We start from the raw sequence: 15,976 nt of genomic DNA on the forward strand, positions 1-15,976 counted from the left end.
CATTGTGGGATACGGAGACAGGAAGATCACTGGGGCTTGTTGGCTGCTGACCTAGCTCCAGGTTCAGTGGAGACCCTGTCTCAAGGGGAGAGGAGGATGGTGGCTACAGCACAATACCTGATATCCTCCCCTGAGCACTCTTGTACTTATGTGTAAATCACACACACACACACACACACACACACACACACACACACACACACACACACACGATAAACAAACGAACTCAATGGTTTGCCCTTGGAACCCCATCTGGGGTAAATGGACATTTGTTTCTGATTACCCAGGAACCGCTTGCCTTTGTCTTAGAGAGCATCCACAACACTTGCTGCTTCCCCCTGGTCAGGCCAGACGAACATGTGATCATCACAGTGAACCAGAGTGATAGTTACCATAATCACGCATGCGCAATACCGTCTGTTCCAAGTGGACACAGATCTGCTTATCCTTTCTGAAAGTGCCCGGGTAAGCAAAGAAAGCACATTCAACGGAACGTGCCCTCCCTACCTCGCCCCTCAGACTTCAGACGCTTCCATTTGGCCTTCCTACCAATGTGGATCTCTCTTTACACATTAAGAAGTATGAGGGCACCAGGTATTGGTGGCACGCGCCTTTAATCCCAGCACTCGGGAAGCAGAGGCAAGCGGATCTCTGTGAGTTCGAGGCCAGCCTGGTCTACAGAGTGAGTTTCAGGATAGCCTCTAAAGCTACACAGAGAAACCCTGTCTCGGAAAAGCAAAAAGAAAAAAGTATGAGGGCTGTGGATGGAGCTCAATAGGCAGGGTGAGCACACAAAGCCCTGGTTTGACCTCCAGCACTGCATAAGACTTCATGTGGTGGTGCATGCCCGTAATCCCCAGGAGGGACATGAGTTCAAGGCCATCCTTAGGTACATAGTGGCCACATGGTCAGCCAGAGCTGGGTCTCAAACAACACAACTCAAAATAAAAAATATGATGTTAGCAAACAGAACCTAGCCTTTCAAACAATGGCCTCTGGGTGTGGTGATTTTCACCAGTGATGGCTTCCTGGGCCTTCAGATCACAAGCTCTTGGTCTGTTTGGCCAACGATGCTCTGGGGACTGCCCACTGATCTCAGTTTAAGGGTTCCTGTGGGTGGGGTCTTTGGTTGGCTTTCTGACTTTGCTGACTGTGATGGTGTGTTAAGTGACACCGCCTGCAGCACCCATCCCCAATGTCCACCTTCCCTGGAATGGACAGCCACTGGTGAGCTGCTTGCCAAGCTGCCTGGGGATGTCAGGGCTCACTCCTGTTTGCTCCGGGGAGGGAAACTTACTGGGGGTCAGCACACCGCTGGTGGACTCTGGTTTTTATTAAAGCTTATGTGTGTGGGTGTTTTGTCTGCATTGTATGTGTGTGCACCATGTGTATACAGTGACCATGGAGGCCAGAAGAGGGCATAAATTCCCGGAAGCTGTGTCGTTGTCTGCATTCGTGCCTGAGAGAGGGTGTGTGAATTAAGAAATGGCTGGTTGAAAAATCATAGGTCCTAAGAAAAGACAGAGAGACACAGGATAGAATCGGGAGGACACAGGGGAAAAAGCCCCAAGTTTATTACACACAATGTCTATACACCCCAATCAAAAGTGGGGGAAGGCAAAGAGACGTCCTTGCCAAATACAAAGAACAAGCAAACGTGATTACCTTCTCAATACCCAAAACATCAAGTAACCACACCCTAAACCAAGGCAAGATGGACACTAGCTACACCTTAGGCTAAATATCCTGGTTTTTTTTTTAAGCATATTAATCATAGTTTATCATAGTGACACCAAAAGGGGGGAAACAGACATGAGGAAAGAGAAGAGGAGAGAAGAGGAGAGAGTAAGGGAAGATGAGAGAGAAGAGATGATGAGAGAGAAGACGACGAGAGACTAAGTGAGCAGGGGTCAGTCCTTTAAAGGGGTCTTTGCACCTCCGTGCAGACTGATTCTCATGGAACTCTGGGCTGGCCAGAGTGCTGCCTGAGTGCATTCTGCCAGGTAATAAGGCAGGCCAGCATAATGTCTGAACCTTTCATTCCCACCTTTATTTATTATTAGAAAGAGGTGGGGGTGTTAGACGTGGCAGGTTAGGGAGTAAGGACGTTGAGTTCTTAAGACTGCTTCCTGCTGACCTGGGGGGCGTTGACCATCTTTGGGGGAACCTGAGAAAGCTGGGGTGTTGTCATGTCTGGGGTAGCTGGTTGCTCCATCGCAGTCCAGGCTGTATAGAACTCTCTGATGCCTCTGTAGATTGTTGACCTGAACAATGTGGAGAAAGTTGATTCTAGTGTCCTCTTGTTCACAGCCTGAAGAGTCCTTTGTAGCAGTTGAGGTGAAGGGCAGGGTTGACCAGTGGCCAGCGTTGTCATTTTGTGGGTGGAGTTTCTTCAGTGTCCACCAGTTTTCTTGGAGGGAATGGGGTGGGCCGCAGCTGGCCTGTCTCTCTGTTATAAAAGGCAGTCATGGCGATGGTGAATGGAAGAATCCAGAGATCCTTATTTGGAAAAGTGACTGAGTTGAAGTTCACAGGTTGGCGGCATCTCAGCCAAAGCAGAAGGAGATGCTGTAAAAACCTTTCGAGTTTCGGCATCAAATGTTGTTAATTAGGGAACCAGGACCGGCATGATAGATGGAGCACAAGCCACGGAGAGCATATTAATCATAGTTTATTATAGCGAGACTGAGAGGGGGGAGACAGACATGACAGAGAGAGAGGAAGACGAGAGAGAAGAGATGATGAGAGTAAGAGAAGATGAGAGAGAAGAGTAGAGACAGTAAGGGAAGATGAGAGAGAAGAGATGATGAGAGAGAAGAAGATGAGTAAATATCCTGTTGTTAAAGTAAAGACATCCATTAGTTACTTCTTAGGCCAAATATCCTGTTGTCAAGGTAAGACATCCATTAGTTTAGTCACACCTCGGGCCAAACATTCTGTTGTTTAACCTTGAGAGAGCAATTGTGGGTTTGAACTCTCTGATCTTAAGTCAAGATGAAGTGAAGCTTTTTCTATGGGCCTGGACAGAGCTGGAGTCACAGGCAGATGTGTTGGGAATTGAACCCTGGTCCTCTGGAACTGCAGTCCAGTGTTTCTTCCAGCAGGCTCACTTCTCTGGTCCTTTCAACTGTATCCTTTAGCTCTGGAAGTTTGAGCATTCCTTCAGTTATGCCAGTCTATGGCTCTGTTAGCTAAGCTATTGCCCTCCAGGCCATGTGTGTGATGCAGGAGCTGGCTTGCAAGACCACGGAGCTCCCTGATGTGCGCTGCCAGGAAAGAGTGCAGGACAGATGATGGGAAAGCAGTGGCAGGAAGAGGGGACTTGTTCATTCCTATTGGCTTCCTGTTACTGTAGCATCACCCTAGCAACATTTCTTCCACGTGGCATCAGCAGTGCCTTCCTTGGCAGCAGCGGAAACCACTTCGAGGTTTTCCCAACGCTCTGTGGCATCAGTCTCCAACAGATCGCTGCCCGTACTCCGAGTCCTAAGTTCCAGACTCTTGGAACTCTTTTTGTTGTTGTTGTTATATTGCTTTTCGAGATAGGGTTTCTCTGTAGCTTTGGAGGCTGTCCTGGAACTAGCTCTTGTAGACCAGGCTGGCCTCGAACTCACAGAGATCCGCCTGCCTCTGCTTCCTGAGTGCTGGGATCAAAGGTGTGGGCCACCACCGGCCAGCCTTTTTTTATGTTTGTTTGTTTTTGGCTCGTTTTTTGGGAACTCTTCTTACAAGCGTCTAAATTTGCTACATTGCCCTCTTCTCTTGTCTAACCAGCCTTCTTTTGTAACTATTCCTACTGTTGCTTCCTATGGGATAACAGAGCACTCATCAATAAACAAAATTTAAAAAAATTTTGGTGAGTGTGGTGTGTGTGTATGTGTGTCTGGTGTGGTGTGACGTGTGTGTGTGTGTGTGTGTGTGTGTGAGAGAGAGAATACAGGTACCTATGGAATTTAGAAGAGGATGTCAGAATCCCCTGGAACTGGAGTTACAGGAAGTTGTGAATTTTCTGAGCCAGGGCTCCTGGGAACTGAACTCGGGTCCTCTGAATGAGCAGTAAGTGCTCTGAGACCCTGAGCCATCTCTGCAGGCCTCCTGAGCACTCTTCTGCCTTTTCAGTTACGTATTTAATAATGTTATCCGTACTCATCAATGATTTGCATAGAGTCTCGCCTTAAATTAGTGCTGGGTTGCCGGGCGTTGGTGGCGCACGCCTTTAATCCCAGAACTCGTGAGGCAGAGGCAGGTGGATCTCTGTGAGTTCGAGACCAGCCTGGACTACCAAGTGAGTTCCAGGACAGCCTCCAAAGCCACAGAGAAACCCTGTCTCGAAAAAAACCAAAAAAAAAAAAATTAGTGCTGGGCTTTCTGTGTCCTGGTGAACACTGACAGTCTTTCCCCAATATTCCAGAGACCGCTTCAACTCCAACTATCTATCCGGAGAGGTCAATGCTGAGACCCAGGACAGAAATCCTGGTCAATAGTCTTCTTCTCCAGGTCAGTAGTCCTCCTTTCCAGATCAATAGTCCTCCTCTCCAGGTCAGTAGTCCTCCTCTCTAGATCAGTAGTCCTCCTTTCCACATCAGTAGTCCTCCTCTCCAGGTCATCCCTTTCCCCATTCAACACCCTCAGCATCCATTCCCAACCATGTCCTTCAGCTTTTTCTTGGTGCCTATTAACTGGGGCCTCACATCATCATCATCATCATCATCATTAAAATCTCATTTCTCTAGGCGGAGACAGCACTTCTCAAAAGTACCATTCTGGGACTTGACCCTAAGGACACAGAGGAGGCAGCCACAGGTCCTAAGGAGAGCAGGTGTCACAGGGAAGGGGCCTACTGCTCTCTGGCAAAGGGTCGTAGGCAGAGATATGTAAGCCACTGCATCTCCTTACGCTTTAAAAACATTTCAAAAATCACTTTATTCTATACATGTAGGAATTTTGCCTTCATATATATCTGTGTACCACTTGCATGCTAGGTGCCTCTGGATGCCAGGAGAGAGTTTTGGATCCCCTGGAACTGGAGTTACGGACAGTTGTGAGCCACTATAAGTATACTGGGAATCTAACCCAGGTCCTCTGGAAAAGCAGTCAATGCTCTCAACTGCTGAGCTATCTCCCAAGCTCAGTTTAAACATTTTTAAATTTTATGTGTTTTTATTATTTGTGTTCATGTGCGCATGTGTCATGACTTACATGTGGAGGTGGGCAACTGTAGGGTTGGTTCTGCCCTTTCCCTATGTGGGTCCTGGAGACCAAACTCAAGTCTGTAGTCTTGGTGGCAAGCATCTTTACTTGCTAAGCCATCTCACTGGTCCAGAATCTGCTTAAGACACGGTTCAAGCTGACTCAGCTTAACAAACCCGAGGCCAACCCAAGACAAAGACTTTAGTTAAACCGGTGTTCTGGGGGAGTCGGTGACCCTGGGAGAGAAATGGGAAGTGATAAGAGAAAGAAAGACAGTCACTCAGTGCAAGATGTGCAAAACCTACCCCAGAAACAACCTGTCTAAGGAGCGTGGAAGGGAGTATTTGCACAGCACTACCCAGTGTCCTTGGTTAAGGGTGGACTCGCCAGGCAGTGGGAAGTTTCAGGGGATATGAATGGGAAACTGGCAGGTTCTGAAACAGCATCCGTTCACATTTGAGCCTTCAGAATCCTTTCTTTAAGGGCAGGGTCCTGATTAGTGATCATATGTGTGACTTCTCTGTAACTTCCTGGGGTGCTACAATCATTTCACGACCAAATAAAAACTTTTTAAAAAGAGACAAGATGACCAAGCCAACAAATTGTATGGAAAGAGTTAAACATGTATGTAAATATAAATGTAAAATTTAACTGATATTTAAAATAGAACGAATACCTATGTATTAATATATAATACCATAATAAAGAAATTAGATATGCATATGTTGCTAGGGTGCCATGTGAAGTGCCTTTTTACCTTTATCTACTTTGCATGTGTGGATGTTGTCAGATGGCCACCAATGCAAATTGATTCTCTGCCTCCACCATGTGGACTCAGGGGATGGAATGCAGGCTGTTAGGCTTGGCGACAAGCACCCGTGCCTGAACCCACAGGAACAAGTCTGAGGTGTCAAGTGGGAGGGGCAGGGATGAAAAATAAAGAAGACAGGAGGTCTTGCCCAAGCTCCCAAGCAAGCTACTAAGAAGCACAGTGACTTGGTTTTGCGAGACAGCATCTCTCTATTATGTGCTTCTTGATGACCTGGAGCTCGATATGGTCATGGTCAATGAGTGCTGGGGTTAAAGGCGTGGGTCACCATACCTGGCCTGAACTGCAGCATCTCATAGACTATTTGCAGGGGAGAATGGGCAAGGTGGGTAGAAAGCTAAATCAAACAATATTGACCAAGAAAACATAGGCTACCTCGGGCACAGCTGCCTTAGGATGGATGGCCACAGCCCTTCAGGAAGTGAAGCCGGGCTCCTAAGGACCGAAGCTTTAATTCTTTCAAGGCCCAAGCGTCAGCCCCGTACTGGACCTTACCAAGACTGGTCCTGGACAAGGACCCACAGCAACATCCCCTTTGTCCTTACGTTATGGCCTCTGAGAAAGCCTGTGTCTGTCTGGCTCCCCACACCTCCACTCAACAAGCCATCTCACTGGTCCCATTGTGGTGTTTGGATACAGAAGACACAAGCAAGACGTCACACAAGGTTTATACATCACATATATGATGCATCTGTCAGGTTCCTGTGTTTAATTCTAGCAAGCATGAGGTACTACAAGATGGACAGAAGCCCCTTTCATCTCTTGCTCTAAATATATAGAAATATATTTAGATATTGGATTAAAGATAAATTAAGTTTATTTTATTTACTTATTTTAAGAGTTTCACTCTATAGTTCAAGCTTGGCCTCAAATTCAGTGTGTTTTTATTTCATTTTCAAGTGTGTGTGTGTGTGTACCTCAGTGCAGTGGCCACAGAAGCCAGAAGAGGGTGTTGGATCCTTCAGAGCTGAAGTTACAGGTGCTGTGAGCTGCCTGGTGTGGATGCTGAGATTTGAACTCAGGTCTTCTGCAAGAGCAGTCTGTGCTTTAACTGTTGAGGCATCCCTCCAGTCCTTCAAACTGACTTTGTAGCCCAGGCTGGCTTTGAACGTGCAGTCTTTCTTCCTCGGCCTCCTGAGTGCTGGAATTGCAGATGTGTGCCACCACACCTGGAAAATACGGTTTACAAGATGAGTCTGAACTCTAGGCGTGGAGGTAGGGGAGAGGCACTGGGAGCGATGGTAATCACAGCCTGAGCCAGCAGCGTGTGAGATTACATTTGCATTAACCGCATCTTGGTGGTGTTGGTGCCTGGGGAGAACCCTAGGCAAGAAACAGACATGAAATTTGTCTTAGATCTGATTAAACTATAGAGACTTCTGGGGAAACTATCCAGGGTTCTGATCCACCTTGCAGGGTATATGGGATTTCCACAGAAAACAGCTCCCGTGGAAGAGAATTGAATAAAAGCAATATAAAGTTGGATCGAGAAGGACTGTTGGGAGAGGAGGTCAGGAGACCAAGTGACTTGGGCAAGTCCCGTGCTCCTCCAGGAAGTAAACGCCACCAGATGGAGTTAGGAGTGCAAGGGGTGGATCCAGCTAAAGGTGAGAAGCAAGGCCAGGTGGGGAAAACATACACATGATAAAGATCTGGCCAGGGCAAAGAGGAACCATAGAAAAGATACTTCCCATCAAAGAAATCCATTGAGAAACAATGGTAATAAAAGTCTGAGCACACACACACACACACACACACACACACACACACACACACACACACTCACGCACGCATACTCACCTAGTGTTAGGAGCTGCCAGGGAAGAGCAGGCCCTGACTCAGAAGCTGAAATAGGGCTTGAAAGTGTCAACAGCTTGAAGTTGCCGCTGACTGTGCTCCTTGTGGCCAAGGGACAAGTTCTTTCTTGAAGAGATATCCTAGGGCGCACCTTCCCCAAATTAGGACATTAAAACAACCTGAAAGACTTTAGTGCAAGTATGCTTAAAAGAAACAAAATTAGGGGCTGGAGAGAGAGCTCAGGAGTTAAGAACACGTGCTGCTCTTCCAGAGGACCTAGGCTCAATGCCCAGCACCTAGGGCTGGGTGAGTAGTGGCTGTTGTGAGTAGTGTAACCCAAGTTCCAGGGGATCAAACACCCTCTTCTGTCCTCTGTATCAGGCATGTGCACAGTCTATGGACATACACACAGACGTAATACCCATACATATGAAATAAAAATAATGAGAGTTTTTTTTTGCTTGTCTTTTTTTGTTTGTTTGTTTGTTTTTGAGACAGGGTTTCTCTGTGTAGTCCTGGCTGTCCTGGAACTCACTCTGTAGACCAGGCTGTCCTCAAACTCACAGATCTGCCTGCCTCTGCCCCCAGAGTGACGCTTGGATTAAAGACGTATGCCACCACTGCCCAACAATGGTAAGATTTTAAAAGAAATAAAATTAGAAATCATAAGGTAAGGCCAAAAGAGATTTTGAAGAAAGAGCCAAGTATCACGTTCTCTTCGTTCATTTATTTGTTGATGAGACTCTAGGCTGGTTCTGTTGATAGTGCAGTGGTAATCATGGATACATAAGCGTCTTTGTGATGATATTTAGGTGCTTGGGGCATAGACCCAGGGTGGCATAGCTGGGTCATACAGTAGTCCTTTTTTTTTTTTTTTTGAGAAATTTCCATAGTGGCTACACCAGTTCATACTCCTACCAGCAATGAGTAAAGATTCATTGTCCTTGCCGGTATTTGTTGTCATTTGAGTCCCAGATTTAAATTTTATGTACATGTACAAACACATGTGCTTGGCAGATGGGTTCCGGTCATGAAACTAGAAAGAACACTATGGAGGCGGGAAGAGGTCTTAAGGGAGGGGTTACTAGAATACACGAAACATGAAAGCAGGATAGTTGTGGGAGGAGGAAGAGGACCAGCAGGCAGGGCAGGGGGATGGGAGAGAAGCAGGGGGAGGAGCGGAGAGGGGGAGGGTTGGGGAAGGGGCAGGGGGAGGAGCAGGAAGAGCAAAGTGTATATGAAAACACCCCAATGAGATCTATTCCTTTGCATGCTCATTTAAAAAAGAATCCAATAAAAATAGTATATGTAAACTTTTAAAAACTGAATGGACATGAGCTATGACAGAGGTTGTAAAGCTAATTGTTTTCCTAATTCTGACTCTGTTGGGGATTTTTCATTTTTGGTGGTGGATAAATGCATAAAAATATACTCCACAGTGAAAGTGTAAAATCCATTCACTGTTAAGCTCCACAGCCTCAGAATAACCATTCCAACTGTATAGAAAGTCATTGAGATGCATAGACTTTGGGTCTGGCTAATTTTGGTGTAGGATTTTTCTGCAAGGTTTTTGTTTGTTTCGTTTTTGTGTTTTTAATTGGGGTATATCATGGGTAGGAACTGTTACCTTAAGGTATGTCCCTCCCACTAAGCATGTCCATTCTAATCCTCCTGGGATGCTTTCTGGGACTTTTTCTTTTTCTTTGTTCAGCTAACAGCAGCTTCAGGCTGTTCAGAAAATTTCCTTTTCTTCTTGGGGAACAAGTTTTTTTTTAATACTAAAATTTACATATATATTCAACAGAATATGAAAAGCCCTGGATTTGAGCCCCAGCTGTGAAAGAAAAAAAAACAGTCTCCTTAAAATGCAGTAAATACTCTAAAGGGTCAACTAGACATGGATGGAGAGAGAATTGACAAACTCACATTGATTTCCAGTAGCACCCTGAAAGTGGCTCAGAACGAGCAGAAAGGTGGAGCTATGATTGACAGCACAGAATATCAGTGCAGAACATGGACTCTGACACCCATGGTGGGCATCCGATGCCAACTCTACCATTTACCAGTAATGAAGTCTTAGGCATATTTTAAATTTGCTATTATTTTTATGTGTATGAGTGCTTTGCCTGCATTCCATGTCTGTGTATCATGTGCCAAAAGACTGTGTTGGATCTCCAGGGGCTGGAGTTAGATGGTTGTGGATCACCGTGTGGGTGCTGGGAATTGAACTTGGGTCCTGTAGAAGAGCAACCAGTGCTCTTAACACTGAACCATCTCTCCTGGTCCTCTTAGTTGAAAACTTTAAAAAGGAAATTGCATGCAGTTTTAATGTAATTATTTTATCTAATTAACATATAATTACATTATTTCTCATTCTTCCTTCTGCCCACCTGTCCCATATCTACCCCTGCTGTGATCCCTCCAACATTCATGGATGCCTCTTCTTTGTTTTTTGGTTTTTAAACAGGGTTTCTCTGTGTAACAGCTCTGGCTGTCCTGGAACTCATTCTGTAGACTGGGCTGGCCTTACACTCATGGAGATCTGCCTGTATGGCTGCATCTTTTTAAACCATTATTGTCACATATACATATAAATGAATAAATATGCACCATCAGCTGATTCTGTGCAGTGTTCCCAGGTTTAGATGTATCTTAACATCTCTTGTGTTTTGGTTTTCTCATCTATAAAATGGAGATCAACTAGCAAGCTACTCATGATGTTCCTAAAAGGATCAAGTGAATTTTCTGTTCTTGGCACATAAGTGTCTACTAATGAGGCTGGAGAGAAGGCTCAGTGATTAAGAGCATTGGCTGCTTCTCCAGAGGTCCTGGGTTCAAGTCCCAGCATCTATATGGAGGCTAACAATCATCTTTAACTTTGGTTCCAGGGGATCTGATACCCTTTACACAGATAATATACACATGTGGTAGACAGACATATGGGGCAAAGTACTCATGCACATAAACATAATAAAGCCTTTAAAAAGTTCTAAATAGTAGCTAATATTGCAAAAGAATAGAAAATAGAATTAGGAATAATGGATGAGAAGATGAGAAGTTATAATTACATAAGACCAGTAGATTGGTAGCTTTGGAAGGATTACATAGAGGAGGGCAGCGTTTGAAGAAAGATTGGTAACGAATTTTCTGTACCCAAAGATAAAGGGCCCCTAAAATGAAAAGATACACCAAGTTCTGTGTAGGGTAAAAATCCATTCCTAGACGTGGTGGAGAGAAATTACAAGACAATAAAGACAAAGGGGAAAGAGTTGAATGCCCACCAAAAGGAAACACCCACAACTAAGCAATATTCTGTCTATATTCAATTTCTTAGCAGCAACAAAAGATGCCAGTGTTCTAGCAGCTCCAAAGTGGTCAGAGGACAATTAAAACCCTACATTAAGCCTTCAGGCCTTTTAAGTTAAGACAAACTGTCAGCTATACACTGACTGAATGTTTATCCATAGCTTGCTAAAAAGTGAAGCTCATTTTTCATCTAAATGTAATATTTTAAACATTTACTCAAATAATTTATGAAGGATGTGGTAGTGTAAAGGCACTAACCCCACAAAGGGAAGACTTAGTTTCCTGCCAAGATGAAATAACAGGAAGTAGATTTATGTCCCCACCTGGAACAACTAAGCTGGATAAAATATGTGAGATGATGATGATTCTCGGACACTTGGGAGCAAAGGGCAGTGGCAGCTGAGGGAAGAGAAACGAGATGAGCTCCGCCCACTGAGCCTGCTGATAGAAGTCTGCAGGCACAGGGCAGGTGGGAGCCCACGATGGACCTTGGAAGACAGGGCTGGAGCCAAGGAGGCCAGGGAAGCTGGAGTGTAGGACAGAGTATCAGAGAGGAGCAGGTTTCATGGTGCTGATGGCTGAGTTCACCTGCAGAAGATAGTGCTGTGTCTGGCGTACCCACCACGCCTGCTGTGCCCACTGTGCCTACCAACCAGAGCAGAAAGTTGCAGAATTCTTGGGTCCCAGCAATGCAGAAATGAACTCCCATCTAAATGCTACTCCTGGCAAACATGTTAAGAGACAAGACAGAAGGGATCAAGTTATTCTAAACTTAGCCACGTTTAGAATAAAGCTGAAGTTCATAGCATAAAAAATACTCAACACCCAAGAAGGTTAATGAACTTTACAACATTTAGCATCCTATAAAAAACATAAATAAAGGAGGAAAATTCTACTTATCTTTAAATTTTATTCGTATTGTTACTTTTGTCTCTGTGTGAAAACACTTCCCTCCAGGAAATATTAAAGGAAGTTTTTTTAAACGGGGAAACATGGAAAACTGGATTCACATAAAGAAATTAAAAGCAAACGGAAGGAATGACTATGTAGGAAAAATAGAACGGCTCCAATACTTCTTAAATCACTTTATTATGAGATGTTCAAAGTGAAGATAATAACACTTGATCACTACCGTGTTATAAGTGGGGTAAGGTAAGTGACAGCAGCCCAGAAGCCCGAGGGGCACAGTGGGACACACTGTCACGAGTTCTTATGCTCTTTAAATTTATTTTAAGTTTAGGTGTGTGTGTGCGTGCGTGCGTGTGTGTGTGTGTGTGTGTGTGTGTGTGTGTGTGTGCATATACCATGTATGTGTACTCTGTGTGTGCCTGGTGTTCACAGAGGACAGAAAAGGGCATCTGATGCCCTGGCACTGGAGCTATGAATAATTATGAACCACTATGTGGTTGCTTGGAATTGAACCTGGGTTCTCTGGAAGAGCAGCTATGCACCACCATACGGTATCACTCTGCTGCTAATGTGTATGCTGTGTACATAAAGCAACTTCTAGAACAACACTGACAACTAGTAAGCCAACAACTACCATAAAATATAATTATGAAAATGCAAATAAGGCAGAAAAAGGGAAAGGGGGAACAAAAGACAAGGAGGGGACCAGAGACACGCTTCTTGGTTAAGGGAGCTTGCTGCACCATCATGAGAACTGGAGTTTGAAGTGGGACATCCACATAGAAAGCTGGACATCCTGCACAGGCCTGGGACCCCAGTTCCAAGTGAGACAGAAACGGAAGGGTCGCTGGGGCTTACTGACTTCCAGTCCAGCCAGGATAACTGGAGCTAAGACCCTGCCTCAGAGGTGGAGAAGGATTGAGAGTATTCAGTGCTCTCTTCTGGCCTTCCTGCATGTGCACAGGCACATTCATTCCTGCACAGACACATGCATCACTTACACAGACACACAAATAAGTAAATAGAAGATAAGTAGAAACAAAAAGTAAAATTACACTAGATGCAAAAGGCTTAAAGACTCCAATCTAAGTTTGCGCCGGGCTGGACCGATAGCCTCCAAAACAATACAGAGAAACCCTGTCTCGTAAAAAAAAAAAAAAAAAAAAAAAGAAAGACTCCAATCTAAAAGCAGAGAAGTTCAGATTGAATAATGTTTTGTTTTGTTTTTAAATGGGGCCCAGGTATATATTACCTAAAAAAACCCCAAAAAACAAAACAAAACAAAAAAAACAAAACTCATTTTTTTTTCAAGACAGGGTTTCACACTGTAACCCTGGATGTCAAGAAACTCACTTTTTATATAAGAAACAGAAAGCCGGGTGTTGGTGGTGCAGGCCTTTAATCCCAGCACTCGGGAGGCAGAGGCAGGCAGATATCTGTGAGATTGAGGCCAGCCTAGTCTATAGAGCCAGTTCCAGGACAGCCTCCAAAACAATACAGGGAAACTCTGTCTCGAGAAAAAACAAACAAGCAAACAAAAAAACCAAAAGAAACGGATACATTAAAGTAAAATGATGAAAAACACTTGCCTTTTGCTGTTGTTTTGGTTTGTTTGTTTTGCAAAATCCCCAGGTTTAGTTCCCAGCACCCACATAGATCGCTTCCTACGACTCCAGGTCCTGAGGATTCCGTGTCCTCTTCCGACCTCTGTCAGTACCTGCACCCACACGGTACACACACACACACACACACACACACACACACACACACACACACACACACACACATACATATACTCAAGGCACACACACTATGTTACAACCAATCAAGATGAAAATAGATTTAGAGCAAAGATTGTTACCAGGGGTAAAGTCAGTTACTTATTTATTTGGTTGTTTTTTTCAAGACAAGGTCTCTCTGTGTAGCCCTGGATGTCCAGGAACTCACTCTGTAGATCAGGCTGGCCTTGAACTCACAGCGATCTGCATGCCTCTGCCTCCCGAGTACTGGGATTAAAGGCGTGCACCACAACCGCCAGGCTTGAGAGTCTTGTTATTATTTTAAGTGTTTCTCTGTGTAGTCCAGGTTGGCCTTGAATTCATGATCCTCCTGTCTCAGCCTTCCAACTGCTGGGATCGCAGGTGTGCACCAGCCAGGTGTGCATTATGACAAGTGGCTTCTATTTTCCCATGTAAGATGTACTCTCAACACTGTCACAAGGAACATCTTTAAATGCTTCTCCCTTTTCATAAAAAAACTTTAAAAATATTTTTACTTAGTGTGTGTGAGTGTATGTGCATGTGTGTATGTGTGAGTGTGTGTGTGAGTATATGTGTGTGCATGGATCACACACAAATGTGGAAGCCAAAGGACAGCTTGCTGGAGTCAGTTCTCCTTTTTAACCTCATGGACCCTGAGGATTGAACTCAAGTCATCAGGCTTAATGACAAGCTCTTTTACCCATGGAGCCATCCCACTGGCCCTCCACTGGCATTTTAAATTTTCATTGAGAATTTCATACATGCATACAGTGTATTTGTATCATATCAACTCCTCCCCTCCAACTTCTTCCATCCCTCACCCATCCCTTCTCCTCCCACTGAATGACCTCTTTCCATGGATCACTGAATCTTTTGTCATTTTTTCCCCCTGAAAGATGCTACTTGGTTTTGATTACCTGCATATGCATGTGTCTTTATGTGGGTATGAGCTTGTGTGTGCAGTGCCAGTAGGGGCCAGCAGAGGGAGTTACTGGTGCTTGTGAGCCGCCTGAAGTAGATGCTGGTAATCAGACTCAGGTTCTCTGTGAGACCAATAGGAGCTCCAAACTCTGAACCATCTTCCCAGCCCTGTCTACTGGCATTACTTACTTGCTACTGTATGTGCGTGTGATGTGTGGACATGCGTGTCAAACAATGCGTGTGGAGGTCAGAGGACAACTTTGTGGATCAGGTCTCTCCTTCCACCTTTACATGGGTTCCTGGGATCAAACTCGGGTCTACAGATTTTTTAGGTGGTGTCTTTATTACCCAGTGAGCCATCTCACCAACCTTCTTTTGGCAGTTTTAAGATTAATTTTTAGGGGTGGAATTGTTAGGTTAAAAATATGTATTTTAGCCGGGTGGTGGTGGCACACGCCTTTAATCCCAGCACTCGGGAGGCAGAGGCAGGCGGATCTCTGTGAGTTCGAGGCCAGGCTGGACCGACAGCCTCCAAAACAATACAGAGAAACCCTATCTCGTAAAAACCAAAAAGAAAAAAGAAAAAATATGTATTTTAAAAATTTGATATTACTATTTATAAAGCTAGTACCTATTTTCACCTCTACGAAGAAACGAGCATGTGCTCATTTCTCAACACCCTTTCTAAGAGGGATTACCTGACAGGTGCTTGTCCTTTTTTTCCTTCCTTATGTCATTTATTTATTAGTGAAATCAAACTCAGGTTGGTTGGCTATTTGGATTTTTCTTTTGTGACATGGCCTGTTTACGCCTATTGCTTTTTTGCTCCCAGTTTTCTTTGGATACATCTGTATGTTCTGGCTGTCCTGAAACTCCCAGAGATCCTCCTCCTGCCTCTGTCTCTCAAATGCTGGGATTAAAAGCCTGTGCCACGATGTTTCGCTCTATTGCTTTTTAAGAGCTCTTTATTTATTAAGGATTTCACTTTAGATGATCAGATTTCTCGGGGGTCGCTGGAGTTGAGTCATGTGTCTGGCAGTCAGATTCCCAAGAGACTGAAGCAATTTTGCCTCTGGCCAGTGGAGGGCAGCAGTGGGCAAGATTCACTTTCAGGTCAGAGAGACTAGCTAGCCCATGCCCAGGGGGTTGGACCAGGACCAAGACCAGGACCAAGCTTCTGCTGTGGGGTGAGGCCGGTGCTCTTTCCGAGCCTGATTAGGTTTGAGGCTTCTGTGTCTAAATAGACTCCCTGTGGGTTAAAGGG

Source organism: Mesocricetus auratus, unplaced genomic scaffold (assembly GCF_017639785.1).
Source record: "Mesocricetus auratus isolate SY011 unplaced genomic scaffold, BCM_Maur_2.0 Super-Scaffold_100014, whole genome shotgun sequence".
Lineage (NCBI taxonomy): Eukaryota > Metazoa > Chordata > Mammalia > Rodentia > Cricetidae > Mesocricetus > Mesocricetus auratus.